The sequence below is a fragment of the Peromyscus californicus genome, unplaced genomic scaffold (genome assembly GCF_007827085.1).
Source record: "Peromyscus californicus insignis strain IS unplaced genomic scaffold, ASM782708v3 Scaffold_4__1_contigs__length_199733344, whole genome shotgun sequence".
Taxonomy (NCBI): Eukaryota; Metazoa; Chordata; class Mammalia; order Rodentia; family Cricetidae; genus Peromyscus; species Peromyscus californicus.
In genome coordinates, this window is record NW_026294562.1 from 51097425 (window position 1) to 51124172 (window position 26748).

Below are 26748 nucleotides of genomic sequence, written 5' to 3' on the forward strand. Positions count from 1 at the left end.
AGGACCAACCGACAACAGTATTTTCCATGTTAAGCCCCAGGGTGGGGTGCACCAGGACCAGAGGCAGAACCCAGGGAGACCCAGGGGGACCTCTAGACTGTTGTTCTTGGTGACTTCAGTTCATCTGCTTGGATTCATTTGAGACACAAATGATCAGGAAGGCTCTTGAGGTCCCAAGCTACCCTCCAAGTGCTGAGGTGTGCTTGCCTCCTTGGGCCAGGGTTCTGGAGCAAAGGCCTGGGGTCCCCAGACACTTGGGAGATAGCTAGCTGGAACAGGCAACAGCCCTGGAAATCAGGGATCCCTGCATATGCTGGGATTTTCTTTTGAGGAGAGGAAGGTGGTATAGAAACAGACTTATGGCCGAAGGAGTTAGGTCTGCCCTACAGCAGGGGAGCCCAGGTAGAGGGGCAGGGATATCGGGCTGTCTCAGAAGCTGTGAGCACTTGGGGATATCTAAAGGATGGTCTCCTCTGTCTGGACCTGCAGGCATGTCTTCCATGCTCCCTGGTGTCAAATTGGCTTATGGGAAGTTATTTTACTCTGGAAGTGGGACCTTCATGTCTTGCACGGGAGGGGCCTGGGCTTTGCTGTCCTTTCTCGATCAGGTGTTTCCAAAGCACTTGCTCTTGGGTCTCAGATGCCTTCTGTCCAGGCTGACTGCAACTGGTGAGATGCCTCCTGCCTCTTGCTGTCCATCCGTGCCACCATCCCTGCCCTTGTTAAGAGGCCCGGTACAGGCTCAGGATTAAGTCCAAAAGGGAAAGGACTGCTGAGCACCCAGACTGGGGCTTCAAACATACCAACTCCTTCTATTTCCACTGCCTCCCAGTAGGAATGGGGGCTGGGGCTGAGCCGGATACAGGAGCCCTTTGCGCTGAGGCTGATTGGTGGTTGGTCCTAGCTCTGAGAAGATGAGTGGAGGGTGATGCCCACGGGAAGGCAAGAAGACCTCAGCAGCAGGCAGGCTCCAGAGCCAACCCTTAGATATACCTGCCCCGTGCACGGTATCAGTACCCTCGGCTCCTTCCTGTCCCGGCGTGGATGTCAGTTGACTCACTTTTTGTTACCGATACAAGTTTAGTTTTAGTTTTGAAACAACAACAACTTTGTTATGTTGTTAGAGGAAAACCCTTATCATTCGCCAGGAATTAAGGGAAGAAGGGAAATTATAAAAATAAATGGTGGCGAAACCCAATCTGTGGCAATTGAAATGATGCCAGCCAAGGAGCCTAAGGCCTACACACACACACACACACACACACACACACACACACACCCTTAGTTAAAGGGGTGATGAGGGAGAGGATCAAGACATCCTGGTTAAAAAATGGTTATTTTCTTCTGAGCTTGTCCAGCACTCTGAGCAGGGAATAGTCCCCTCTTTGGGCAATGCTTGTTCACTGATCACTGATGGTCTATATCTCACTGAGAAATGTCCCGAGAGGATGAGCTTTGCAGGTGTAAGGAAAACTGCTTCCTCAAATGTCCCCATGTCTCCCTCCTGCTGATGTTAGGGAGGCTGAGACACTGAGCCCAGGGCCTGAGCATCCTTCCCCTCTGCTTGACCTGGTAGGCCCTGCTGGCTGGGCACGGAAATGCTTATGGGGTGGTGGATCTGTGTTGGACCACACATGCTTGGGGAAAGGTCATTAAGAGAAAAGAGAAGGAAAAGGTAGGAAATGATGAACAAGGACAAAGGAGACCGGAGAGTGAAGCTGGTGAAGTCCTGGAGCTCTCTGCCCAGGAGCGGGGTCAAGCCTGAGTGGTTTAAGCCTTGCTTGATTCTATTCTGAGGCTCAGGGGCTGACAGATGCCAGGGGCTGGGGGATGCCGGCTTTCCTGAGAGCTGCAGGACCCTCCTCTGCTGCTCCTCTTCCTAGGCCCGGTACCTAGCTCCCTGCTCAGTCCCATACAGCTTTCTCCACCCAGGGCCCCTGGCAAGGCCTAAATGTTTCTGGGTGACCACGGCTTAAAGAGACAGACCCTCTGGTTCACGATGGTGCGCCCCTGTTGCCCGGGTCCAGTTCCGTGCCTCGGTGTCCTGATCATCCAAGGGGAAGGAGACTGAGATAGTGAACCCGAAGCCCTGATTAGAGGGGAGACGGGGTTCTGAAGCTGAAGTTTTCATCCATTGTTGCTTCTGACTCACCAAGGGCCTGAGCTCCCATAATAATTAGCTTCCCCTAATCCTTGCATTCCTGATGAGTGGATAAAGTCTTCTGTGCACTGAATAGGCAGTTTGTAATTATTTTAAAATAATAGTCCTTGGGGCTGGAGATGCCACTCAGTGGCTGAGCATTTGTCCAGAGTGTGCAAGACGCCCACTTTGACACCCAGCACCACACATGCAGAAATGGTTTAATTTTGAAAAAGTTATCTATTTTTCCTTATTTGCAAATGTAAATTTTGTCTTACTTGTAAGCTTGGCCACTTCAAGGGGCCTTTGAGCCAATCAGGCTGAAGAGAGCAACTTCTTTAAATAGTAAATGCCCCTTACTAATTAATTCTAGCTAATTAATTCCCTCAGCTCTACGCTGTCCAACATGGCGGCCACTGTGCTACTTCCATCTGAGCTGTGTCAGTGCAGAGCACAAAAGAAATTCTGAAAACGAGTTAAAATTATATACACATATATATGTATGTGTGTGTGTATATATATATACATACATATATATGTATATGTGTGTGTGTATATACATATATATAGTGTGTGGGTGTGTGCGTGCGCGCACGCGTACATTAATGCATGGCACAGCACAGGTGGAGGTCAGAGAACAACTTTTGGGAATTGGTTTTCTCCTTCCTGTATGTGGGTCTCGGGAATGGAACTCAGGATGTAGCTTGGCCGTAACCACCTTTGTCCATGAAACCATCTTGCCAACCCATCTTTGTTATTCTAAACTGAATTTAGGAACCTAAGGACTCAAATATTCACACACACCCCTCACTGACCTTCAGTCCTTGCAGGTTCCAGGCAAGAGTTCTGCTGCGAGCTAAACTCTCGGGACCACGACTCCCTTTCCTTTTACAGCAGAAAACAAAGTCTTCCCAAGGAAGAGTGTTTTTAGACCTAAGACTCCGACATAAGCAAAGTGACCTCGAAATATTCTCCTAAATATTCTAATGATGTTGGCAGACATTATCAAATCCTCTTGAGTTTTTAAATTAAACTTTGAAGTGAAAGCAGTTGCCCCATCGCGTGCACGAGCTCTGAGGGCCGCATGTCCTCAAACATCGCAAACACGGGATTTTTACATACCGATCGATGCACAGAATTTGACCCACCTTTCACTTTGCGCATCTCTAGAAAGACTAGAAAGTTCTATTTACTCAATCAGGTATGTTTTGTGAAGTCTAGCCTCCCTGGAAGGGTGTGCTGGAGGCTGGGACTTTCTCAAGCAGGGAGAATTTGTCATGTCGGCGGACTCAAGTTAAGGTCAGCTTTTTTTTTTGTCATTTTACCAAAATAGAAGGTGTGATTCTTCTGTGCTGCCAAGGGCCATGCTGTGTTCTTTTGTCCTCCAACTGGTCAGTCCTTCAACCCACAGTTTCTGGGTCCTAGGGACACAAACCTAATCTTTTATGCCTGTGTCCTCACCTGGGTGACTAAAATCCATCACGTGTTCACTTTTCCATTCCATTTCATGCCACGGCTTCCTGCCCGTAATACAGCTCACAGATGCATCAGTAAGACAGGGCAAGCTTCTGCATCATCTAGCGTCTTGCACTGTCTGGCCACGGGTGACAGCTAATAGGGGACAGTTGGCCTGGCTATTCCAACAGTGGCCGTCCCACGTGGTAGAGCTGGCACAGTTGGGCAGATGTAGATGGTTTCAGAGTGATCTGAGAGGATCGAGATACATTGCTGACAGCGCCCATGCTCATTCTTGGTTGCCAAGGCCTTCTTTGCTGCTCACACCAGCCTCATTTCCTTACAAGAAAGTTTATGATACAGCCAGTCCCTGGCTGCTGGATTCTGAGGCTAAAAATCCCAAGCTTTCCCCGGAGACAAGAAAGAACAAGTAGCTGTTGGTGGGGGTCAGCAAGATGGTTCAGCCAAGCCTGGTGACCCCGAGTAGATCCCTGGGAACCACATGGTGGAAGGAGAGAACAGATTTACACAACCTGTTCTCCGACAGCCATGTGTATACCGTAGCATACCCATATACATGGAAGGAAGGAAGGGAGGGAGGGAGGGAGGGAGGGAGGGAGGGAGGGAGGAAGGAAGGAAGGAAGGAAGGAAGGAAGGAAGGAAGGAAGGAGAAAAGAAAGGAGAGAGGGAAGGAGGGAGGGAGAGAGGGAGGGAAGGAAGGAAGAAAGAGTGAGCCAGTGAGCCAGTGAGCAACTCCAGCTGATCAGGACAGGGCTGGCTGGTCTGATAGAAAAAGACCACGTCACCTTCCCCATGCCTGGACCACACACAGACTGAAGCCACAAATTTCAGTGCCTGTAGCAGGCTGGAGACTTGTATTAAGGAGCCCCTGTAGGCTGTCATTCCCAGGTGGCCAGTGTTCTGCAGCTCTCCACCCTTTGAACCTTCTTAAAGGACGTTTTTAAGGGGTCTGGTGTTTATTCGTAGAAGAGACTCCACGTGGCTCACGGGGGAAGCTGTTGGAAAGCACCTGAACATGCTATCAGTAAAAATAAATGTTGTGGAGACAAAAAGATGTCACTAGACACTAGACGCCAGCCATGTGCTTTGCTACTCTCTCTTTCCTCCAAAGGGAGGTTTGTGGGTACCAGAGGCATTTACAACTAGCCCCACAGGAGGCCCTCCTCTCCATGACAGGCTGCAGGAGAAACAGCTCGGCAGTGATAGTGTTGAGGTGGCAGCCAGCTAAGCCATCGTGCAAACTTTTGGGTGTGTACTTGCACTTTGGAAACGGTGACCAAAGAAAAGGCAGAGGGATTGGGCCTAGGCCCCTTTGACAAGACTCAATCTGAGGAAGCTGCTCAGCTGCCTGGAACATTCTGGATATGTGTTCCATAACGGGCTGACCCAGAGCACTCTGAGAAGCCCCCGAATTTCTCCGGTGAGCCTTGAAAGAGGGAGGACATCTGAACTCATGCCCGCTGACCAAACTCTGGCTTGTGTTTATTTAGAGGCCAGACAGCTCCTCAGCAGCCAGCCAGCTAGCTTGTTGAAAAAGCATCTTTGGCTGGCCTGGAACTCACAAATTAGATGAGAGTAACTGGCCAGCTAGCTCTAGGGACCTGCCTGTCTTTCTCCCCGATGCTGGGACTATAAACACAGGCCCCAGGCTCAGCTTATTTTGTATGAGGTCTGAGGATTGAAGTCAGGTTCTTGTGCTGACTGAGCTGTTCCCTCCCACCTCCCAATTGACTCTGGGAAACTGATTCCCTGTGACCTGGGGAAGAAGGGGAGTCTTTGAAGGGGTGAAGTCAGGATGGGTTTTGGGAACCAGCTCTTACCTTAACAAACTCTACAGGGTAATGTCCAGCAAGTTCCTTCTTTACTCTGGTGCTAGTTTCCTCCCTAGAAAATGAACATATTGGACACTGAGGATGGATCTAAAAATCCTTGCCCTCTAAGTCTATCCCTGGAGATCACAGGCTGAGAGGGCAGAGGTCCAGTAGACACCCAACCTCAGGCAGGATGGACACAGTGTGTCACAGCCCCAGCCAGGACCCTGGGGTCAGACAGGTTTGTTTCAGGCCCACCTCTAGGAGACCCCAGGGTTGTTTGTGTGCCTGCAGGCCACAGACAGCAATGCCTGGGTGCTTAGGTGGTCAAGTCAACCTAGATAATGCATCCAAAGTTCCTGAGCAAACTGAGGTGTTCCAAATTGTTATATTAGAAATGTGTCACATGAGGCCGAAAGTGATTAACCTTGTGCATGTGCAGAGGATTTGGTCATTAAGCTGGTGCCATTTGCACAGTGAACTTGTTTACTACAAGGCAATTCTCTTTTAGAGGAGCAGAAATGGAGGCTTAGCAAAATCTATAGCTAACGAATGCCAGAACCCAAGCAGCCCAGAGCCCTTTCCTCCACAAGTAAGAGTCCTGATTGGCAAGTCCTGAAGCTCCTTCCCCAAATGGCACTGTCCTCTTTTTCCTTGCTCACCACTGAGTCCACGATCTGCCTGGGGGAGCTCAGTGGTTCCGTGGTTCCAGAAGGCCTTTAGCAACACAGGAGACAGAGCATGGCTGCCTTCTCTGCCATGGCTCCCCTTCAGAGAGTTTGCCTGGCAGTTAAGATGAGCATCAGGACCAGGCAGGAAATTGAAGTTCAAGAGGCACCAGGAGCCAAGGGGGAGCTTGCCTGGTAGGAGGTTCCATCTTAGCACATTCCTTCTGTGTTAAGCCTTGTGCTGGCATTAAGATACAAGAAACAAAAGTCATATCATTATGAAGAAGGTGGGCATACATACCAGGTCAACCTGGCGTAGTGTGGCCACAGATACAAGCCAATGAACTATATATAACCCCCACCCATCACTAGCGACTTCCATTTTCTAAGTCTCAGCTTAGATGTTTGTTCTTACCCTGTCCTCACAATTCTGGGGCAACCACCCCCATTTGAGAGGTAGGGAAATTGAGGCACAGAAGGTTATGTAATTTGTCTGAATGGTGTCTAATGCTAAATTTAAGGGGAAAAAAATTATGTCTGGGACTGGGGAGATGGCTCTGTGGGTAAGGTGCTTCCCTCGTAAGCATGAAGATTTGCATTTGATCCCCAGAACCCATGTTAGAAAACAAAAGCCTGGCATGGTGGAATGTAATTGTAATCCCAGTGCAGAGGGGGGCGGGCAGTGACATGTGGATCCCTGGGGTTCGAAGGCAGCTAACCCAGTCAACATGGTAAGTTCAAGCCAGTGACAGATCCCGCCTCCATGAAATACTAACTATGACACACTGAGAACAATACCAGGTGTCCTGGGATGCTGCCAGGGCCCCATAGCTTCTTCGGCAGGGGATGATGTGGCTGAGGCATGGGACACAGAGGAAGAACAAAGCTTGGCCCAGATTTCCGCCCGCCATTTTGTAGGTTCTGTGGCCCGACAGCCTCCTGCCTGAAAATGGCCCCTAACAAAGACGATAGAGTAGTTGATAAGCTTTGGGGCCGGGCCTGGCACACCTGAGAGCTTGGGTCTTCACCACGGGAAACAACCGCTTGCTTTCCTTTGCAAGAGACCCAGCTCTTGGGTCTCCACAAGTGTCCATGATGGGAGGATATTAGAAGATCCAGCCTCTACGTCTTCAGGCCACTCCCGACCTCTCTCATGACCCTGGCCAGCTTGATGTCTCCAGACAGTGCCAACAGATGCCCAAGGGGGTCTGTGTGGACTGAAGGCATGCATGGGCTGTTGGGGGGTGGGGGCTGGCTGGGAGAGGAGAAGACTCAGAGCTGGGGGCTCTTCTGAGCGCCCATCCTCAGTTAGGGGTCACCTGTCACTGTCTGGGTCAGGAGGACACAGGAGAAGTTGCTGCATCTTCAGAACCGGGGGCAGAGCTGAGCAGAGATCTGCCCCATTTCCAGAAGAGCAAACTGATACCAACGACTCTCAGTTCCTAACAGACCTGGCACCAGCTCACCCCCACTAGCTGCCTCTTCCTCAGTGGGGTTAGGAGGAAGGGTTTTATATGCATAGCAACATGCTTTTAGCTAGGGTGTTTACCTCTTCCTGGAGGGGTGCCAGGGGATGACTTGGGGTCAGGGCAGAGGTAACAGTGCACTGTTGGGCTGCCAGAGACCCAGTTCCTACCCTGCTCATCACTCTAGCCTTCTCTGTCTTCTTTCTGGGTACAAGAATTCCTCGGAGAAGCATTTCTGTCCAGATGAGACTGGACATACAATGATGTCTAAGCTGGAGGAATCCCAGAGTGGCCAGACAAAGGCTCCTATTGCCAGAGGAGGAAAATGAACTACAGAGTGGGAAGTGAGGTGCTCAGGTCTGGGGAGAGAAGGCCAGAAGGCAACTGTACAGGTTCCCATTCCCACCCCGGGACCTCTTCTCAAGTTACCTGTGATGTGAGCCTGGCTCATGCTCAGTCCCACACCTTCATGCCAGAATAGCTAGGGGATGCTATGGTCCAACCTGGTCTCACTTGAACACAGGTGACCCTGGGCTCCAATTTGCTGGCCAGCTGGATGGAGAGAGGAGCTGTCTTGTGCACCCCCTCTACCCTGCCCATCACCGGCTGACTCAGCCCCTAAATTCTGGAAACTTTTTAATCTTGTGTTTTTTCATTTCCCTCCCTCCCTCCCTCCCTCCCTCCCTCCCTCCCTCCCTCCCTCTCTCCCTGCCTCCCTCCCTCCCTCCTTCCCTTCTTTCCCTCCTTCTCCCTCACTCTCTTCTATCTTGTAAATTTTATCATAGCCATTTAATTTGAAACTTTCTGAGAAGTTTCATGAATAACACAAAGACTTTCCATGAGCCTTCACCCAGACTCCCAACCATTAAGTACACCTTGTTTGCTTTATCATTTTCTCTCGAAGTGGGTTTCTTCTCTCAAAGTGGACTTCTGTTGTCTGTTACTGGCTTCATACCTATCTGAGAGCGGTTGTGGACACACCATCTCTTTCCCCCTAAACACTCCAATATGTTTTAGTTTTGTTTCTTAGGTTGTGCTGCTGTTTTGTTTTGTTTTGGAGACAGAGTCTCAGAATCTGACTATGTAGCCCAGATTGGCTCAAGGAATCCTCCTGCCTCGGTTTCCCAAGTAGCTAGAACTACATTTGTGTATCATCATGCCCAGCATTAGGGTTTTTTTTCCTGTGAGAATTTCATACATGTATACAATGAAATATGGTCACATATACCCTCCATCCCCTCCTCCAACTCCCTTCCCCCCCAATAACCCCCCTCCTAACTCCCTGCCCCCTTTTATAACCCAATACGTCCAGTTAGTGCTGCTCATATGTGCATGGGTGTGGGTCATCCACTGTAGCATGGGGAAGCTTCAGTAACCACACCCTAGAAGAATGGTTCTCTGTCTTGTAAAAAGCCATCAACTGCCAACAGTTCCTCGGCAAGGTCGGGCCTGGAGCGCACCTCTCCCATCTGTATAGGAATTTCATCTGGCTTCATCTTGAGTTTGTAGCGACAGCTGCTGTGTATATCACTGACTACTGTGTATCTAAGCTGAGTTTATCACTATTGCTGTGTGCGCTGGCTGTGTCGGCGTTCGGAAGACGGCATTTCACAGCTCTCGTCCCCATCCTCCAGCTCCTCCATTTTCTTCTCCTTCCTCTTCCAAGATAGCCCCTGAACCTTGACAGTGTGTGTTGTGTTAAAAAATGTCCCATTTAGGGTTGAAAGCTTTAGTTTTTGGGAAAACAAGACATTCTCTTACATAACAGTGCACTTTCCAAATCCCAGGAAATGACCACAGACGCAGTATTATTACTCTCCAGACTTTACTGAGAATCTGTGGGCAGTCCAGTAATTTCCAGAAGAAAATTCTGCTTCATGCCCCACCTAGAATGATTTACCAGCCTTTTCTTTCTCTTTCATGATGTCGCTCTTCTTGAAATACACCGAACAGTTGTTCTGTGAAATGTCCCTTATCTGGTTAGTCTGATGATTGCTCCTGATGGATTTGAGTCATGCCTCCTTGGGCATTGTTGTCATAGGTTGATGTGTATCCACCTCTGGATCCACCTCAGGAAGCCTGTGGGATGGGCTGTCCCATCGTTGTTGGCTTAATTCATGACTTTTTGCTGTGTTTCGCTATTAGAACTTTCTCTTTCTTCTCTGGGATTAAAGCGTACTGCCGTGCCTCAGATGTTGGAGTTTGACTCAGTAACTCTCTGCCCCCACGGAGAGTTCTCCTTCAGCTTGTTGGGACTCCAGCATTATGTGTTGGATACTTTTTTTTTTAAGCTACAGAAGTTATGGGAAAGAGCTAAATAAACACATTTTTAAAATTGTATCATTCCAGAAAGTAGTAGGCACAGGAAGCGTGAAAAAGCAGCCTGGGTTAGAGATGCATGTGAAAGTTCCAAGGGCATATGAGCAGGGTCCTGGGTGACACCTGCATCCGTGGATGCTGACATCAGGGAAGAAGTCATTCCAGGCAAAGGGAATAGTTGCCATGGAGGCCAGATGTGAAAGAAGAGATCACAGGGATGTGCGGGAGCGGAGATGGGGTCAGAGAAGTTAGCAAGGGTCACCGAACCTGGGATTTAGAATTGACCCGGGGGAAGTGTGAAGTCAGAGTTTAACATATATGATATATTTATACATATACACCCAAATGCTGGAGACAAAGGGGTCAGTAAGCAGCCGCCACCAAGCCTGAGTGGGCCCGTTCTCACTTAGAAAGCGGTAGGTGTTAGCTGGTAACGCTATGTTCAGATTTTTTGTCTTATTGTTGTTTGTGAATGAGTGTGTGTGTGTGTGTGTGTGTGTGTGTGTGTGTGCAAGTGTGTGTTCATATTGCATGTGTGATATTGAATCACAGTATGTGTATCAGGTCAGAGAACAATCTGCCAGAGTCGGTTCTCTCTGGGGATCAAATCAGGTTGTCAAGCTTGGCAGTAAGCACCTTACCAACTGAGGCATCTCCACCACTTCAGATTTTTTTTTTTTTTTAAGGATTGGGCAATTAGAAAGGGTGTAATTTGCTTACTATGCAATTCAGTGCTGTTTAATCTTTTATCTTAAATTGTCTTCTGAACCAAGTTTGCTGTGGGAAAGTTTCACTAACTGTGGGAGTAGTAGTGGGCAGAGGCAAATGGGATGATGGGGAGCGGCCATGTTGTGAGGGATAGAAACACAGTTTAAGTCAGTGCTGGTAACCGAGGGAGTGCCCTCTGGCTCCCTCACCAGACTCTAGCCGGTCTAAAAGTACCCTTTGATAATAGAGAGACTGAAGCTGTGGAAAGGATCCGGGACTTACTGCCCAAGACCGCCACAGTAGCTGGCCTCTTCTGCCACTTCTCACCGCTCCCACCCAATTCTAATGAAAATTCAGCAACAATGTAAACATTAGTCATCCTTATTGTAAAAAAGTTGTAACAACCACATTAAAAAGGAACGCAAACAGAACAGAAGTCTCACCCAGTACCTTCACTCAGCCCACTCTTTGTCCTTGAAGCTGGGAGTTTTTAATTCTCAGAAGCATAGAGGACATTTTGGCCTGTCAGCACGTGGGTGGGGGTGCTGATAAGGAGGCCTTAGGCAGGTTTTGAGTAGTGTCTGTGGAGTGGCTGTTAGCACACGGGTTCCGGGGTCTTCAAACAACATGAAGCTCTAGCCCTTCCGCTGTGAGTTTGAGAAAATCCCCATCCTCTCTCAGGTAAAATGAGTGCAGCCAGTAGGTCAGCCCCTCAACTCCAGGCTGTGACGGACCCTGTGGCTCCCTAAGGCTTCTATAGATGATATTTAGCATCTGTGAGACTGTTTTAACTCTAGCCATATCAACATAGTCACAAAACGCAGGCTTTAGAAGGACTTGCTGGCTAAGGAGGATCCATCCCTCCCTCTTGCTGGTTCCTCTCCTCTCTCCTAGAATTCTCTAGAATTCTAGGCTCCTCCCACAAAGCTGCTGTTGAATTTCTGTTGTGGCTATGAGTGCAGAGGTGGGTGGTTTACTGTCTTAGGGTTAAGTGACAAAGTCCCAAAGGCTAGGTAGCATCAATAAGAGACATTTATTTTCACACAGCCCCGGAGGTTTGAATTAAGCACAGGGTCACTAGGGCAGCCACGGGGGGGGGGGGGGGGGGGGGGGGGGGGGGGGGGGGGGGGGGGGGGGGGGGGGTTCTTACAGATGGCTGTGAGGGGCACCTGTCCCCATCTCCTCCATTCTGCAGGTCTGTGTCCATCTAGGGTGTTCCTTTGATTAGCAGAAACATCACTCCAGGACTGGGAATATAGCTCAGTTGGAAGACTGCTTTCCTTGGATGCTGTAAGTCTTAGCTTCAACCCACAACGCTGTATAAATTAGGCATGGCGGTGTACACCGTAATCCTAGCACTTGGGAGGTGGCCGCTGGGGCACTAAGAGTTCAAGACCATTCTCAGTTATATTGAGTTTAAGGTCAGCTTGGGCTACAGGAGACCCTGTCTCAGGGAACAAACAAAATAAAAAGAAAAATACCACTCCAGTCTCTGCCTTCACCTTACGTAGCCTTTTTCCTGGGCTCTACATCTGCGTTATTTTAGGAAGACATCGGTAATATTAGATTAGGAACTGCCCCACGGACCTCATTTTTACTTGATGAACTCTATAAACACTTTATTTATTTATTTATTTATTTATTTATTTATTTATTTATTTGGGGGATTTTCAAGACAGGATTTGTCTGTGCAACAGTTTTGGCTATCCTGGAACTTGCTGTGTAGGCCAGACTGGCCTCGAACTCACAAAGATCCACCTGCCTCTGCCTTGTAAGTGCTGGGATTAAAGGTGTGTGCTACCACTGCCCGGCTTAAACACTTTATTTTTAAATAAGGTCACATTCTGGGGTAGCTGGAGTTAAGATTCCAGCATTTATTTATTTATATTTTTATTTGTCTATTTATTTATTTATTTATTTATTTATTTATTTATTTATTTATTTATTTATTTATTTTTCTAAGACAGGGTTTCTCTATGTAGCTTTGTTTGGAGCCTGTCCTGGAACTTATTTTGTAGACCAGGCTGGCCTCGAACTCACAGAGATTCACTTGGCTCTACCTACCGAGTGCTGGGATCAAAGGTGTGGGCCACCACTGCCCAGCCCAGCATTTATTTTTCTTTTTTCTTTTTTTATTTTTTTCTGAAGCTGAGGACTGAGCCCAGGGTTCTGCCACTGAGCTAAATCCCCAACCCCTTAAAAGTTTTTTTTCTTTTCTTTTTTTTTTGTTGTTGTTTTTTTGGTTTGTTTGTTTGTTTGTTTTGAGACAGGGTTTCTCTGTGTAGTTTTGGTGCACCACCACTGCCCGGCTCCAGCATTTATTTATTTATTTATTTATTTATTTATTTATTTATTTATTTTTTTCCGTTTTTCGAGACAGGGTTTCTCTGTGTAGCTTTGCGCCTTTCCTGGGACTCGCTTGGTAGCCCAGGCTGGCCTCGAACTCACAGAGATCCACCTGGCTCTGCCTCCCGAGTGCTGGGATTAAAGGCGTGCGCCACCACCGCCCGGCCCCAGCATTTATTTTTAATGATAAAATTATCACACACATACACAAACCAAAAAATAAAAGAACAAGAATGGATAATTATGGCATTTCTGTGTTAGAATAATACTTACATTTTCTTTCCCCCAGAGACAGGGTTTCTCTGTGTAGCCCTAGTTGTCCTTGAACTCATTTTGTAGATCAGGCTGGCCTCAACTCCCAGAGATCTGCCTTTGCCTCCCAAGTTCTGGGATCAAAGGTGTGTGCCACCAATCCTGGTTCACTATATTTTTTTGTTAGCTTCAAAATAACTAAGTTTCATCATGGCATTTGAAAAATTTTTACTCATTTTTTTTTCTTTTTTTTTTTTGGTTTTTCGAGACAGGGTTTCTCTGTGTAGCTTTGCACCTTTCCTGGATCTCACTTTGTAGACCAGGCTGGCCTCGAACTCACAGAGATCCGCCTGCCTCTGCCTCCTGAGTGCTGGGATTAAAGGCCTGCGCCACCACTGCCCGGCAATTTTTACTCATTTTTATTTTATGTGTATCAATATTTGCCTGAATGTATGCATGAACATGTGTGGTGCTCTTTGAGGCTGGAAGAGGACGCTAGGTTTCCTGGAACTGGAGTTACAGATGGTTCTGAGCTGCTGTGGGTGCTGGGAACCAAACCCAGGTCTTCTTCAAGAGCAGCAGGTTTCTTAACCACGGAGCCATCTCTCCAGCCCCTTGCTATGGCACTTAGGTTGTTGTTTCTGGCTTCTCCTCCAACCTCCGTGCCTCCCATCAATAGCTTTCTTTCTACTTGTATGTCACATGTTTAACCTCACCCTTCTAAACCCCTCAGTCCCCTCTAGTGGTCTCCTATCCAGTCTCCTAGAGCCTTAATCCGTCACACAACTTCTCATTTACATATACACAAACATTAAAAAGTAGGCTCTAGGTATGAAAGAAGACATGTGTGGTTTCTCTCTGACCCTGGGTCACCTCACTGAATATAGTCTTTTCTAGTTCTCTCTCTTTTTCTGAAAATTTCATAATTTCATTTTTCTTAATAGCTGAGTAACAATTCCGTGTGTATATACACTGGATGTTCATTACTGACTCAGAGGCTGATGGGCATCCAGGCTGGTGTTATTTCCTGAGAAGAATGTACAAGCATTTGTGTAATGGGAGGGAGTCCCTTGCGTATGTACCTGGGAGTATTGCAATTCTATTTTTATCTTTTTGAGGAACCTCCCTACTGATTTTCATAATGGCTATGCTAGTTAATACCCCACCAGCAGTGAATAAGGTGGCCCTTTTCACACTTGGCTTGGATTTTCAAAAGTTGGCATGATGCATATATTGTCCAAGATGCAATGTCTTAGTAGGAGGCAGGGAAGCCACTGGAACCACTTACATTCACACCTCAGCAGTAAAATATAGGATTTTTCACACCTCAGAGGATAAATAAAGATCGCAAATGGCTTCTTAGATCAGGTCTCACCGCCAACAGAGTTATGAAAACAATTTCTGGAGCCTCAGATTTGCAGGATGGTTGTGTAAGAATGTCCCCAGGGTGGTTACTAAGGCAAGCCCTGGGTGACTATGCTCTCTTTTACTGCCCGACGTCCCTCGGACAGAGGTTAGGTTGACAAAACCTACTGAGGATCAACAACAGAAATCAAGGGATTTGAACCCACCTCAGCCTGGCTCTTTAGAACTTCTCAAGCTGTTGCACTGACCTGTCTCTCCCAAGGACTCCAGAATTCAAAAACGAAATCATAGTTGTGTGTGGTGTTGCACACCTTTAATTTCAGCACTCCAGAGGTAGAGGCAAGTGGATCTCTTAGTCGGAGGCTAGCCTGGTCTATAGAGTAAGTTTCAGGACAGCCAGGGCTAGAGAAACCCTGTCTAGAAAAACCGAAACCAAAATCAAAACCAACCTACCAAACAAACAAACCAAAACAAAACAACAGAAACTAAATCATAAACCAGAAGAGAAAGCTGGGGGTAAGCAGGCAGGTGGCCATCCATCTGAGGCAGACCATCACCCAAAACAGTGGGTACTGATGGCCAGAGCCTGGCCTCGCTGCCTCTTCAGAAGTTCCCAAATAGACCATACACTTTGGCCTTGACAAACATTCCATCAAGTCACTGTTAGCCCCATGTTGAAGACTTATGGACTTTGTATGAAGGAGCAGTATTGACCAATGACATTCAGGGGCTGAGAAAGCAACACTGCATTCTCAGCATTAAAGTCAAGATTCAAATATTTTTGCCAAGAAGCATATGGGTACCCTGATGTACCGTCTCATTGATGAAAAAAATAAGGTGTGCATGTGGGTGGGGGGGTACAGTAGGAGTGGCAGGTTACTGTCTACACAACTACATCTTGCCCACTCATCCTCTGAAAAGGTACATGTTAGTTAGCTTAGGTTGTTTGATGATCATAGTCATCTGTGAACTCTACCAGGACAGGCTGGCACAGAGCTGGCTAAGAAAAAAGGAATCTGTAGAAGAATGAACAACCAACACCTCCCAGACTAAGAGTTTAAAGACACAGTCACTGGAAAGACTTGGAGTTGTCACAGAAGCATCTACAACGTGACTTACAGTGTTGTATAGGATAACCATATGGCCAAGTAGTTCAGAGTATGGGCTTGGATGCAGAGACACCTACTATCTAATTTTGAACTTGTTGCTTAACAAGAACCTGAATGCTCTCATCCGGAACCTGAGATTCCATGGGTCTCTAACATAGACGAATGAGCACATTACTATACAAAACAAGGGTTCATGGTGGGCATTCAGATGCCACCCCCATTCCCTAGGCCTTGTGAACCCTGAACCTATGACAGATCTGTGTGGACATTGGTGACTTCTAGACTTCAACTGTTAATGACACATGGTGGTCATGAAGCATCAGGCTGTGCACCCTCAGTTCATCCCTAGCTCCTTTTTGAAGCTGGCATTACTCCTCCTGACTTCATACAAAGCCAGGTGCTGGATGAAAGGAGGCCTGTTGGATTATGAAGCCCATGGACACAGGAGAGATGCCTGTAAGCCTGGCTGCTGAGCTAGGGCTTGTTCCTGAGGCCTAGGGTACTCTGGGCTCTGGTCCAGCCTGGAAGCAGCCTGTGTTTCCTTCTGAGGAGAGATGACTTCTAGTGGCTTCTGGACACCCAACGTCAAAGTAGCCTTCTCTTAGGAGATCTCAGCTGTCTTAGAAAGGTCTTGTCATCATCCTTGGCCCCCAACCCACACCCCACGTCAGGGAGACTGTTCATCTCTTGCCCACATTCAGACTTCTGTTTGCCCAGAAACTGCTGCCCCAGCATCCCCAGAAGGCCTCACTGCAGCCCCCTACCCCACTCAAGCCAGTGGGTGGGGACAGGCCCCAGGAGGTGATATTCAGCACAGCAGTTTCAACCTCTGCCCCTTCCAGCCTACAGAAGCTAGCTCAGCTTTCACACAGGTAGCCAAGCGCTAGACAATTTTCTTCTTCACTTGAATCTCTTGAGTCTAGTCCAACACACCAGCCCCATCCTACCGCCAGGCCTTTGTTCACCACACCCGCCGTCCAGTATGAAATTTCTATCTCCTCTCATATGCTGAAGCTACACACTATATTAGAAAGAGTGGATCTGGAGAGCTAACTTGGATCTAATTCTCGTTCTGTTGTCTCTAAGCCGTGTGACCTAGGGCTGATAACTTTGTGGGGTGGATTTTTTTCTTTTGAGATTTATTTATGCGTATGGTGTTTTGCTTGCATGTATGTTTGTGTGCTATGTGTGCGCTGCCCGTGGAGGCCAAAAAAAAGGTGTCAGAGCCCCTGGAACTAGAGTTACAGGTGGTTGCTAGCTGCCCTGAGGGTGCTGGGAATCGAACCTGGGTCCTCTGGAGGATCAGTCAGCTCTTCTCAGCAGCAATCTCTCTGGCCCCTGAGATGGGTTTCATAGCATTCCCTCCTGTGATGTAACATATTTCAGCCACTAGGCAGAGGGGGAGTTCTTGGTACGTGTGGATATGTTTCACCAGACCAGTGAGAAGTTCCTTCCTGAGGGGTCACTAACCTGAAGGTCACTGACCTCTCCTTCAGTAACTTCCTAAACTCAGCCAAGCCTGGTGGTGCACATTTATAACCTTAGCTGTGGAGGCTGAGGTAGGGGGTCGGAAGTGCAAGGCCTACCTGTGCTACGCAGCAATGTTTAAGGGCAGCCTATCAAAAAACAAACCCAAACACCAAAAGAACAATGGGCTGAGGATGTGGTTCCAAGCAGAACCCTTACTTACCTAGCATATGCTAGACCCTGGCTGTGATTCTTAGAACCGAGAAAACAAAGCCAAGATCTTCCTGGATTTGCTGGCTACCCTGCCTCAACAGAGCAGTCCTTGCCCTCCTTGTTCGCTTCTGTCAGCATCTACAGCTTATAGACGGAATTCTTAACACTTGGGCCTGCAAGCTGGATGATGGGCAGAAAGCATGCCAGGGTCCTGGACCTCCACTTCCTTACAGAAGAGCAGCTGGCCTGGGTTTAGCTCAGGAAATGCTGGTGGAGTGAAGTAAGCCTTAAGACTCTTCCGTCCGTCCATCACAAAGGTAACCAGGGTTTGTGGGAATCACCCTGAGGTGACTGAGTGATAATTAATGGAGTCCAGAACAGTCCCAGTCTGGGCTCAGATCCTTACTCTGCCTCTTAGGAGCTCTATCGTTCCTGAAAATTCCTTCATCTCTTAAGTCCTGTCTCTTTACCAATAAATTTACCTCTGAGCACCATTGCAGAGAGTGAAAATCATAGTTTTCCAACCAAGACAGGGTAAGAAGACATTTGGCAGGGCACATCACCATGACTCGGCTGATTTACAAGGGCCTCCCACATATGCATTCATCAGTTCTTATTTTTTTTTCACTAAAATTTCAGTAAATTTAGTAAAAAAAAAAAAATAGTAAATGTTACAGAATTTCCAAAGTGCAGAAAAATGTCAATAATGCTACCTTCACAGGTAGGTCTTATTTATTTATTTAGTATGCATGTCACAGCTTCCTTGTGGCAGTAAGAGGACAATTTTTGAGAGTCTGTTCCCTCTTTCCACCACGTAGGTTCTGGAGCTAGAGCTCAGGTCACCAAGCTTGGCAGCGAGTGCCTTCCTCACTGAGCCACCTTGATGGCCCTCAAAGATGGATGTCGTTACTACTCTATTACAGAACCTTCCAGAAGTGTTTTGACAACTATCACAAACATACAAGTGTACTATGAGTGTTTTAAACAAGCCATAGTCATAGTATGACTATGTAATGTAATGTAAACTTATGACTATGTCATAAGTCTTATCCTTCAGACTTAAACTATGTTTTCATTTGCCGTATTTGCCCAGATCTTGTAAGGAAATTATTAATTAGAATGAAAAGCATACAGATACTATCAAAAGACTCCCATGTCTTTGCCACCCAGAGCATCCATCCCCTAGAACCAGTAGGGTGTGTGCTTCTTTTCTTCCATGTTTTTGTATTTTTATTACACAAAAATTAATCCATTCACAGAGGGCAGTATTAGGATATGAGCTGAATTATATACAGATGGTATTCTCCCATCCAAGTACTAACCAGGCCTCACCCTGCTTAGCTATTATGATCAGCCAAGATCAGGATTGCACAGGGTATAGACAATATGTATGACATGCTATGGGACACACTGTTCTAAACTTTCACCCTGTGTTCTGAAGATGTGCCAATGAACTACTTCATTCATAATTAGGTACTCGGGTCTGCATACAATACACTACACTTACAACTTATAGGTTATTAGATTGCTTCTCAATTTCTCCTGTTAACAGTGAACGTCTTTTGCATACATCAGCATGAAAACACCCTGGAGGTTTTGTTTCCTAGGATACACACATGAAGGTATGGTTTCCAATACCTTGAGTTTTATCAAGGGATCACCACCAGCCATTTTCTATGCTATTTCTATTATAAGTAAAGGGATGTCCTGTATATTTAGGGTGTAATCTGCTTTCCCCACCCACCAGACATATATGCACACACATATCTGTCACACACATTATACATTTGTAATGGTCAATTCAGCAAGGCCTTCTTGGGCACTTACAGAGTCAGTTCCCTGAGTGGGTTCTTCTTGTGATCTTACATCAGTCCTATGAGGTTTTTACACACACGAGGAGACAAGAGGTGAAGAGATTTGCTTGAGATCACTCCACTGGAAGGGAAAATTGAGTGTTTTAAAAAATAAATGTTGTTTTTTGAGACAGGGCCTCATGTACCCTAAGCTGGCCCCTAACTCACAGTGTACCTCAGGAAGACCGTGAACTTGTCACCCTCCTCCCTCTACCCCGAGTGCTAGGTGTACAGGTGTGCACCACTACATCTGTGTGTGTGATGGTGGCCATGGAACTCAGGGTCTCATGAATGTTAGTCAGGCAATGACTCTCCCAACTGAACTACTGCCCAGTGGAAAGAAACAGGACAAATGGCTACTGTGGTGTCTATTAGCAAACCAAAGTGCATGCTGGCCTCCAGGTTCTCAGAATTGCAAGCACCTGTTACAGAGCCCATGCATCCTGACTCCTCTCAGCTCTTCTCACCCTGTCCCTACCCTAAACTTCTCCACTTCATGCGTTTGCTTCCCTTCCCCAAGCTCCTCATTCCTATAGAACCCTGCCATATGGGCCATGTGGCCTCTTGGCTCGTGGTCCTCTCTTTTGGCCCTCTTCGATCTCTCTTCTCTTCCTCTCTCCCTCTCTCCCTCCCTCTCTCCTCTTATGGCCTGTTTCAGTCTGCCGGCCATGTTTAATCTACTACTTTCTTTCCCTGTTCCAGACTCTTCCAGGCGCCTCTGGCTGTACTTTCTCTTCTATCTACAATAAAAACCTTCCCTCAACCATACCTTGGAGCAGTCAGTCCATCCTCACTTGATACAGCTACATCCCTAGCTCCAAGGCTAAGTTCTGAACCCACTCATGTTTGATTCCAATCTACTGTGTAACATCTGCTAGAACAGATGGTCCTCCCCAACCAGATACCAAGACCTCTAAGATCTCCCACTGAGAGAGACTTGAGGAAGGGACCTGGCCTTCCTCTTCTACTCTAGTCTGAATCCTTTGTGGGAGATCAAAGGTATGAGGCAGGGGGAAAGCCAGCGTTCCTGGCTGCTGGGCTCTCTTGGGAATTTTTTTTTTTTTTTTTTTTTTTTTTTTTTTTTTTTGGTTTTTTCGAGACAGGGTTTCTCTGTGTAGCTTTGCGCCTTTCCTGGATCTCGCGCTGTAGACCAGGCTGGCCTCGAACTCACAGAGATCCGCCTGGCTCTGCCTCCCGAGTGCTGGGATTAAAGGCGTGCGCCACCACCGCCCGGCCCTCTCTTGGGAATTTTATTTCGAGTGCTCTTTACTTTCTGTGAAGTAGTGCCTCATCTTATAGTCTGGTAGCTGCAAAGAAGGTGCAATCTGAGCCGGCCTGGAGGCCAAGCAGGGAGTCTTTTCACAGAGAGAAACTCGTGTTGCCGTGGCAACCAGCGCCCTCATCTCCTCTTCGGGAACAGAGGAGGCCACGTTTGCAGAGTCAGGGAAACCAGCAGCTAAGTTGTGAAGGAGCAGCAGCTCTAACAAGATTAAGGAGAAAGACGGGAAGAAGGAGGCGAGCATGGGGCCTTGGTGAGAGCAGGACTGTTCCTGTGCAAAGACAAAGGCTGAGAGGCCCCAAAGTCACCCTGATGCCAAGGACTCTGCACTCTCAAATCCACTCAGAGTTGAACTAGAGAAGTGAGGTCGGAGCCTCAGGGTGAAGGGTGGTAACAGTGGCTGCCATGTGCCAAGACCTCAACATTTCAGACATCAGCCTCCAGAGCAATCCCATGTGTATTGTGCCCCAACCCGGGTTACAGCTAGCTGGTTGACTGCCTTTGCCACGGCCTGCAGCTGGTGACTGGTAGTGATGGTTTAAATCACTGTTTGTCTCCAAAGTCCCTCTTCTAAATCATGAAAAAAGAATGTCTTGAGAGCAGAGGCCATGATGGGGAAGAATTACTGCTCTGAAAATGTGCTGCTTCTACTTCCTAGATCATTCTGTTTCCTCTTATCTCCTTCCCACCCACCCCAGCTCCCAGCGTGAAGCTGAGTTCAGCAAATGTTAAATGGGCTCATCTCAGCATTGAGAAGAACCTGGCTCACATATTCGCACTGTCTCTGGTTGGGGCAGGGGACACCCACACCCTACTGGAATGTGAAGACCCTAGAGTAGAGGTTCTGGACTGCCCTTTTCATCTCCCTGGACTCACTGGCAGAAAGGAAAGGAGAAATAACAGAACTCAGGAAGGCATGAAAGAGCCACACAGGTGAACATCTTCTGCTGTGGGCTATGGTGGCAGCGATGCTGTCAAAAGCTGCTGCGTTCTCGGTCTGGACCTGAGTTCAATCCCCAGCGTCCATGTAAAAAAGCCAGGCGTGGCCACACACCTGTAGCACTAGCACTGGGGCAGTGAGGGGAAGACAGGGGAACCCTAGGACTTGTTTGTCACCAGCCAAGCTCCAGTGGCAGACCCTATCTCAAGAACGTAAGGGAGAGAGTGAAAGAACGGGCCACCAACACCCACCATTTGCCTCTGCACAATCAGGTGTGTGCATACACCACACATGTGTGTTCACATACCCCCCCCCCCACACACACACACTCGGGCACACAAGCAAAGCTGGATTTCTTTGGCCTGAGGGATTGAAGTTCTTTGAGGTTGGAAGCCCTCAAGTCTCTGACATTCACGTACGTCTCTCTGTCAGTCAAGTACTAGAGACTTCTTTGCATCCCTAAGTCTTTCCTAGGTAGCTTGGGTGAATGGAAAATGTAAGGCTTGTGAAGTAAAGTGAACTCATACTGAAACCCCAAACCAATGGTGCTACCTTTATCAAACAGATAAAAGTTAATTTAACAATTTTCATTTCAACATATCAAAATAATTATTAGTGAGCCCCTTTTATGTATTCTGTTCCCCTCATTAAGTCATTAAAATACAGTGTGGACTTCCTATTTAAAGCACATCTAAATCTGGACATTAAATCAGCAATCTGCACTGGGTGTGGTAACACATACCTGTAATCCCAGCACTCATGAGGCTGAGGCAGTAAAATGGCTGAGTGCTAGTATGGGATACAAAGCAAATATCAGAAGAACTAGCTGTTTAACAAAACCCTGTCTCAAAAAGAAGAAAAGAATAAAGGGAGAGAGAGAAGGAGAGAATAAAGGAAGGAGAGAGAGAGAGAGAGAGAGAGAGAGAGAGAGAGAAGGAGGAGGAGGAGGAGGAGGAGGAGGAGGAGGAGGAGGAGGAGGAAAGGAAGTAATCTGTATTTAGATTTCACAAATTTCCAATTGAAAAAGGAGATTGCTATACCCAAGTTGTTCCAGGCATTTATTTTAGAAGCTCTTCGGGCCAATGGAGATGGTTCTGGAGGTAAAGACGATTGCTCAGCAAGCCTGGCAACATGGATCAGATCCCCAGAATCCACATACAGGTGGAAGGAAAGAGTCAGCTCCACAGAGTTGTCCTGTGACCTCCATGCACGCACTGTAGCGTGAGCCCCCACCTCACACGATGATGGTGACAATGACGATAATTTATCCTTTTGAAAAGCTCCCTAGTGGTTGAATTGAACTTAAAATTAAATAGAGATGCATCAAATTCAGTAAAATGGGGCTTTCCATTCCTCAGCCGTACAAACCACATGCCAGGTGCCCTGTGTGCCCACTGTCATGGGGGCCACAGCACACGCGACTCTCCCTCCAAGCTGGACAAGACAATCTCTAGTCTCCCAGATCTATGTTCTTGGTGGCCTTTAGGCTGTGAGCTCTCCACACACAGTGACAGTGGCCCAGCCTCTGCAGTGGAGTGCCAGGTGTGTAAAGACACGGTCTGGTCTGTTCTTGGGGCTTTAGTGAGTGACTTCAAGAGCTAGCCTGTTCAGGTTCAGGGCTTGCCCTTATTACCACCCAGCTGGGTGTCCCTAGACCATTCGCTGCACCTCGCTGTGTCTGTGTTTGATGGTGACACAGACTGATAAGGGGCCCATTCAAGAGGGCTCTTGGGGCCAATAGTCCATCTTCCCTGTAAAACAGCTGAGTGATAGCTACATCTATAGAACACATAGCAAGTGTTCACTAGCTGTTCTCTCTCAGTTTAGATTTTAATCTAATTATCAAAGAGTGTAAGGGGTAGAAGAGATCAAAATGGTCGTCTACTCTTTATACCCGTGAGAAAGCAGAGCCAGACAGTGCGAAGGACTCACCCCAGGTCATACAGCAAGTTAATGGCCAGACCCAACCCAGATCCCTTTCTGCCAGTGCTGAGCTTGGTTGATCCCTCCACTGCGCCCCTTCCCCCTAGAGAATGCTGACATTTGCAGGGAAAATGCCCAGATCTTGCAATCATATGAGCTGTTTGTTTCTTCCCCAGGAGGGACTTGGCTTTGGTTAACCTGGCCATATGGTGTGTTCTAGCTTCCTCTGCAGGGCCGTGTGAGCAGAATGCCCGGATAGCCAGCACCAAAACTCATTTCATTGGTGCTGCTCACAGCACCTGGTGCATGTATTTGAAAATTTATGAGTGAGTGGGTGAGTTCGTTTTTATTTTGATGTAGAATATACGGACATTTTAGAGGAACACAAAGCAGGCAGAGAACAGAAAACCTCACCACAGGAGAACGTGTTTTCTTTTTCTGAGGATCTTTCCTCACTGGCAAAGATTGAGCTCCATCTATTTCTATCCTTTCAGCACCCCTTTTGGGTGAGGCTCTGTGCCCGGTGCATGTGGCCAGCAAAAACAGATATGGATGCGGCCCATGTGCTGCTTAAAATACAGTAGGGCTGTGTTGGCCAGGCTTTCTCTTCCTGTGGCAGATACATTTGAAAATGAACTAAGGGGGAAAGAGATTGCTTTGGGCTTAGAGTTTCAGAGGTGTCAATTCATCACTGCAGGGAGCACATGGCAGGGCAGGGAGCAGAGGGAGATGGAGGGGAGAGGGAAGGGGTGAGGAAGGGGGAGCGAGATAGAGCTAGATAGATAGATAGATAGATAGATAGATAGATAGATAGATAGATAGATAGAGCACATAGTTACACTTACTGGCTTGCTCTTCTTTCCCAGCCTGTGGGATGAAGCCACCCACATTCAGGGTCAATCCCCTTCCTTAGTGAACTCTCTTGGGAAACATCCTCAGGCACACCTAGAGATGTGCTTTGCTTTGCTTTCTTATTTATTTGTTTGTTTGCCATTTTTAATTACATGTTTATACATTTTTGTGTGGGTGTGGTTGGTGGTCAGATGAGAGGACACTTTGCAGGAGTCTGTTCTCTCCTGTCTTATGGGCCCCGGGTACCAAACTCAGGTGGTCAGGCTTGGAAGCCAGTGCCTTTACCTGATTACTAATTTTCTAGACTGTGAACTGCCATTCTATCGCAAACCTTCCCCCGGCCGTTAAAAACCCTCCGTAAATAATTTATGACAAACATTTTGAATGTGCTCTGTGTTCCTAGCCAGTCCCCCAGTGGCTCCCAGAGAACTCAGCAGTCTTCAGTTTGGGGGAGAGTGGGTGTTTGTTTGCTTTGGTTTTAGTACTGTGAGAACCAAGATGTCCAGAAGCTTTTATCTGTAACAACAACACATTTGGGAACACTCTGGCCCCCTGCGGGCCCTGGATGACAAAATGTCACATTGATTCATCCTTATCACAAACCTGTAAAGGGTGAGACTTACTTCCAGTCTGGAAAGGGGTCACCTGAGGCTGAGAGAGGGTCGAAGACCTGTCTCAGTTACATAGACAGAGTCTCAGCTGGAGCAAGGAGTCTCCAGCCACCAGTTCCAGGTATGGACTCTGATCTCAAAGGATAATCGAATCCGGAAGTTTGCCTCCCTTCCGTTCCCCTCTACTCTCTCCCCTTTCCCTCAACCCAACAAAAGGCCTTGCACGATTTGGGCAAGCAAGCGCTCTGGCTCTGAGCTTCACTCCCAGCCCTCAAGACCATTCCAGAAGGCTACAAGTCAGAAGCAGAGCATGGGAACCAGAGGGCTTCCTTTGCTGCTGCTGCTGCTGCTGCTGTATGTACTTGGAAACACTTTTCCGTGTTCCTAACAGTGTTGCCAGCACTGACATATGCCACACTTCCCACGAGGTTCTTGCTGTAGATTCAGTCTCCTTATTTCTCAGCCCTCCCTTCCCACCCTCACCCTGCCTCCTCCCCAGCACAAAACCTTCATCTATCATGTGTTCAACTTTATTATATACCCATGCTTTTCTCGGCATCTCAGGTTGAGCCTAGTGGCCACAGGTGCCCTGGGCTGTAGCTGGCACCTAATTGATGCATACAACTGGGATGGGACCATGAGTCTCATTTCTGAACTTGCTCCAATGCTGGGATGGCCTGTGGGTCTCAGCTTTTAGTGTCCAGACTCTTGACCACTGCCCCTTCAACATGCCTCCCCTAAGATGCCCACGGGAGCCCATGGGCCTCGATGATGCAAGATAAATCAGAGTCCTAGATCCTCAGACTCATCTGTGGGCTTTTTTGTTGTTCTGAGACTGAGTCTCACTGGGTAGCGTAGGACAGTTGAACTTCTAATCCTCCTGCCTCTGCCTCTGAGGTGCTGGGATTACAGACATGTACCACCACTCCTGGGTTCTTCTGCAGTTTTGGTTTGATTTTGTTACCTTTTGAGAGGGTACTGCTTCATAGGAACTGGAATTCTCCATCTTCCCTTCTCAGCCCTGCTGGGTGCTGGGGTCATGGACTTGTGTTGCTTTGGGCTTTCGTCCCTTCCCCTTGGTGGCACCTTCCCCTGGAACCTCCTCCACAGCAGCTCTGCCTGTCCCACCTGGGCTTCTGTTTGGGACTGCAAAGGCAGCCTCCTTGCTGCCCAGGGTTGCTCTTCCCATTTCCTCCTCTTCACCTCTTCCCCTTCTTGGTCGTTGCTTCCTAGCACCAAAGCACAGCTCAAGGTCGTGTTTGGGGAAATGAAGGACAGTTTAAGGTGGTCAGTGAACTCAACATACAACAGTGAATCATTGTGTATCCAAGGATGACCTTAAACTTCTGATCCTTTTGCGGCCACCTCCCAAGTGCCAGGGTTATACACACACCGCAGAAGACAGAAGACGGAACTCAAGGCCTGTTAAATTCTCACTCTGCTAACCCAGCCACACCCCCAGCCTCAGGGCTTTCCTTATTTTTAATATGCTTGTGGTAACACCTGCCATCTGTGTCACACAAGCAGTATAAAAGGTGCATTGTGTTTCAATGTTTTCTCATTGTTCACATCCACACCTTTTACACATGACTGCTTCATTAAGCTAAAGTCCAGCTGTTGGACGAAACTGTTTCCTTCATTGTTTCTTCTCTGCATCTTGCTTTTCCTACTTAATAAAACATGAAAATCCCTCAGATCAACATGGCCCTATTTCTCTTTTTCCTTCCTTCTTCTTGTCCTTTCCTGCCCCCAGAATGTGCTAGGCAGACCAGGCTGGTCTCAAACAGAAGTCCATCTGCCTCCGCCTCCAGGGTGCTGGGATTAAAGGAGTGTGCCACCATTTCCTCTCTCTTCATTTTAAAGGGCTGCATATGATGCCATGCTATGAGCGGACCAGACTTTACAAGCAGTTCTCCCATGGACAGACATTTTTACTCCATTGTTAGTTTT

General features: G+C 47.6%; 1 protein-coding gene across 8 annotated transcripts in view; it reads left to right on the plus strand.

Moving 5' to 3' along the window:
- The window catches only part of Cd6 (CD6 molecule), a 42076-nt gene that overhangs the window by 1939 nt on the left and 13389 nt on the right, over positions 1-26748 (plus strand). The window lies entirely within an intron of this gene.